The sequence below is a fragment of the Sparus aurata genome, chromosome 2 (genome assembly GCF_900880675.1).
Source record: "Sparus aurata chromosome 2, fSpaAur1.1, whole genome shotgun sequence".
Taxonomy (NCBI): Eukaryota; Metazoa; Chordata; class Actinopteri; order Spariformes; family Sparidae; genus Sparus; species Sparus aurata.
In genome coordinates, this window is record NC_044188.1 from 23740193 (window position 1) to 23744727 (window position 4535).

The 4535-nt window shown below is 53.3% G+C and overlaps 1 pseudogene; it reads right to left on the reverse strand.

The window, feature by feature from the left end:
* Positions 1–754: 754 nt before the first annotated feature.
* LOC115596551 (uncharacterized) lies at positions 755–4405 on the reverse strand (annotated as a pseudogene).
* Positions 4406–4535: the final 130 nt, after the last annotated feature.

Below are 4535 nucleotides of genomic sequence, written 5' to 3' on the forward strand. Positions count from 1 at the left end.
CCCTGAGTACAGATCTGGGGATATTCCTGATTGAAACAGGATTTGGCGGAGGTGACGGTGGAACCAGTGGCGTGTGGCTATTTTTCCTATTTCCGTGACGAACAGAGGGTCCTGGGGGGAGGCTCTGCTGGCTAGCCTAGAGTTGATGTATTCTTGTAGCGGTTCGAAAGGGCTGATGTAAGAGTCTAGGCGGAAGAGATAGATGGGTTGCGGTGGACCGGACTGGTTGGTCTTGCTGCATTTAAGGTTGTAAATAAGGGTGTCGGTGGATGGATTGGAGATGTCGGAAATGGATGCGTGGCAAGATGGGTTGTATTTAGAGGTAGAAGCCGTGAATTCAGAGCAGCGCAGAAAGCCGAAGAATGCTAGAAGAAACATGGATTCCAGGACCTTGTCGACGTACGGAGATGAATAACCTGAGCGGAGGGTTCTGATGCATCGGATGAGGAGATCTGAGGTTAGGGGCGAGCGTTTTGGTGGAGTATGGACTTCTGTCTTGCGGAGACCTTTGATTAGCATCGTTATGTGAGAATGGGAAGTGGCTTGGCATGGAGCCCCGGAGGTTAGTCTGGTGAAGAAGTTGATGCCGCTTATGTAGGCCTGGATGGTAGTGGATTTCATCTTCAGGATGGAATGGGCGAATGAGATAAAGCTCGACAGGGTCAAGACGTCGAGCGAAGGAAACGGAAGATTATGAGAGGCGTGGAATGTTTTAAAACAATTCCATCCGGTCATGTATGATGCGAGTGTACGGGGAGCGACACTGTTCAGGATGGCGTCTTGGGAAATGGAAACCAGGTTTTGAAGCTCGGGAGTCAATTGAAGATGGTGGCAGAAAACGGTGGGACTGGAGTTGGGACCGTGTCGGAGGCTGGTGCCAGCTGTCTGAATTTCTGAAATGAGAAACGGGAGAGTGCGTCAGCAATTGTGTTCTGATGACCGGGGATGTGAGCTGCTCGGATGATGAATTGGTGTTGTGCCGAGACTAGGGTGAGTTTCCTGACGAACTGCATGATGTCTAGGCAGTGTGAACGACCCTTATTGATGATGTCTACGACTGCGGTGTTGTCGGAGTGGATGGTGATGGTTTTCTTTGACCATTTGTGGCCCCAAAGAATAGCTGCTATGATGACCGGGTACATTTCGTAGATGGCAGAGGAAGGAGAGAGCGATGAGAATTCAGGGGGGCCATTTGGCTGAAAACCACTTGCCACTGAAATAGCCGCCGAAGCCGATGGAAGGAGCTGCATCTGTAGATAGTTGGATGTCTTCTGATGAAGTGATGTTTGTGTCGTAGAAGAAGGAGATGCCGTTCCAAGAAGAGAGGAACTGGTGCCATAGCTTGAGCTCCATTTTGCAGGAGTTGTCCAGTGTGACGTTGTCGTGGAGTGATGGGACTGAGGAGGCTATGGAAAGCAGGTGAGACAGGAAGGATCGACCTTGTGGGATGATGCGGATTGCATAGTTGAGGTGGCCGAGTAGCGAGAGGAGTTGGCGTTTGGTGCATTTGTCCGCCAGGAGGAAGTTTGAAATGATTAAGGAAATCCGGTGTATTTTTTCTGTTGGCAGGGATGCTTGGAGTGACACGGAGTTAAGGGTAATGCCGAGGAATTCCAGGGATGTGCTGGGGCCCTCGGTTTTCTCTGGGGAGAGAGGGACTCCGAGCTCGTTGAAGGCGGAGATCAGTGTGGTGAGACCGTGTGACGGGGGAGAAGAGGATGGCGTGACTGTAAGGAAGTCATCTAGGAGGTGAACGACGTAAGGTAATCTGTGTTTGTTCAGCAGGATCCAGCAGAGTGCTTCGGATAAGGAATCGAATATTTTTGGGCTGCTTTTGCACCCAAAGGTGAGGCGTACGGCAAAGTAGTATGCACCCCTCCACTGAACGCCAAAGAGATGCCAGAAGTCTGGGTGGATGGGAATGACTTTGAATGCACTGGTGATGTCTGCTTTAGCCAACCAAGCTCCTTGGCCGGCTGTACTGATGAGGGAGATGGCATGATCTATAGTTGCATAGTGCATTGAAAAGTCTGGGCTAGGGATTAGGCTGTTGATGCTTGGGACTGGAGAGCTGTGGGGGGATGAGAGGTCTATAATGAGTCTCTTTTTTCCTGAGTATTTCCTGGTGGCGATGCCAATTGGACTGATTCTGAATGGACTGAATGGTGGTTTGGGGAATGGACCGATCATGAATCTGTCTTTGATTTCTTGGTCCAAGAGTTTGTCGACTATGTCGGGCTGGGAGGTGGCAGATTGTAGGTTGTGGCATGTATGGGAGGAATCTGGTGTGACTACTAGACCTGGGTGAAATCCGTCTTTGAATCCTTGGATGAGGTAATTAACGAACTTGCGGTCGGGGTGACATTTTAAAGCATCGGAGAGAGCGTGGATGTTGATGGGTGTGTTCAGATACTTACACAGGCCGTGTTTGGTGGGGTTATGTGGACAGGTGGATCTGGCATGGGCTCCGCCGCAGAAGGAGCAGGTATGGAGGAAGCGGCAGCTTGAGACTTTGCAACCGAGGTCGTTGAAGTTGTTGCATACCATCCTCCCGCCCTGGTATAATACTGGTCTGCCTCTTTTGTCGACTCCTTTAGGGAGAGGGCCGAGAGCGATCGGTTGGATGTTGACTGGTTTGGGAGTGATGGATGGAGGAGGGGCTGTTGGGGGCATGTTGTGGAAAACAGCCGGCTTCTGGTTAGTTTGAAAGGTGGTAGGGGGTAGAGAAGCGGTGAGGGTGCAAGTTTGTGGTGGGATGTGATGGGGCGCCGCACATGTCGCAATTAAGCGAAGCGCGGGCCGAAAGACGCGGCAATAGAGCTCTGTGTCCAGCGTACCCCAGTACGTTCCTTGGTTGAATTGATGAAGGCGGCCAGCGGCTTGGGAAGCAAACAGAATGTGGTATGTATAAAAAAACCGTTGCCTCCGAACCGCAAGGCCAGGTCGAGGACCAGAGAGCAAGTAGTCGTCCAGCTCTTGCCTGCGTTCGGGGAAAGATGAGCAAATGATGTCCGCGTACAGGGAGAAAGAGAGGGTGAATTCTACGGGGGTGAGTTCTTTGGAGCGGTGTGACAGGGGGTTGCTTGAGCGCAATTGGACCGAGTACAGTTTGTAGTTCTCTGGGTACCTGGGGGTTGCAAAGTGGACGGATGTATAAGGGTGGGCGAGGGTCGACGTAAGTTACCCGTGAGAATCTGTTGGCGGAGATGGCTGACACGGGAGATGGGGCGAGAGGAAGCGACTGGCGTCTGGAGGAAGTGCTGTGGCTAGAGTGAAGTTATTGTGAGTGGGGGGATAGGTGGGGAAAAGCCAGGATCCGGTTGTGGGGGGGAGCTGTGAAAAAAGCAGGTGGGTTAGTTGGAGGACAAGGAAACATGAGTCGCATATGGGTGATGGGGAAGGATGGGGTAGGGTTGGGGGGTGGGGGAGGGGGGGAAAGGAAGAGACAGGAGGAAAGTGAGGGGTTTTGGCTGGTGGTGCCGCCGAGGACCGGTAGTAGTAGGTGCGCTCTGTGCGGCTGAAGCGGTTGAAATTGGAATGTGGGGGGTGGTGGTAGCCGGAGGAGGTAGGACAGGAAAGTTAGGAATGAGAGAAGAGCTGGTATAGGAGACGGAGGAAAGTAAGGGTTTTGGCTGATGGTGTTGCCTTGAGCCGTTGTTGTGGGCGCGCTCTGTGTGCTGAAGTGGTAATGACTGGGTATCATAGCCGAAACGGGAGGGACAGGGAAGTTAGGAAAAAGAGAAGAGGAAAGGATGCTGGGATGGAGGGATGCATGTGCTCGGGTTGTTTGTGAAGCGTGGGGTAAGGAAGAAGAAGAGTTAGGAGCAAGAGATGCAGGCTGTGGGTTTAGTACGACCTGGCCCTCTGGGAGGGCTGTTGAGTGAGGTTGGGCTGGGTGCGTGATGACGTCATCGGCGCTGCGGTGGGAGCGAGGCCGTGAACCCGGAAGTGGCCGCGGAGTTCTGCGGTGTGGAATGCTGCTCTGCTGGGAGTTGGTGAGAAGTTTGAATAACTTCGCCTTGTTGTCGGTGCGGTGGAAAGTTATGTTCCGCTCTGTGAGGGTGCGCTTGAGACGAACGACCGTCCACTCCGAAATGTTTGGAGCCGCGGGACGATCGGCGAGACGGCGAGGCGACGCCGGGTCGCGGAGGCTTCGTCCGGAGCGGCTGGAGGAAGGAGTGTCGGTCGGACGCCGAGCGCGAGATCGTCCCCTGGAGCGGTGGGGGGGAGACGGGCGGATGGTGCTGGAACCGCCGGTGGACGGAGGCTGGGAGCGCCTGACGACGTGGATGGTAGAACGTGTCCGGGCTGGCTGGCGAGGAGGGATGATCGGTGATGGAGAGGACTCTGGGATGTCGTCAAACAATTCGCTGTCTGATGGGTTCAGTGAGAGTTCGTTCTCCATGGTTTTAAGGTACTGCTTTCTTTCTTGTTTTTCTTTCGGTTCTGACGATGTAGAGAATCAGTCAAAGAGGGAGTGAACGGATGGGGTGCGCTTAAATATATTTCGGGCGGAAATGAGATGAGTTCGAGGC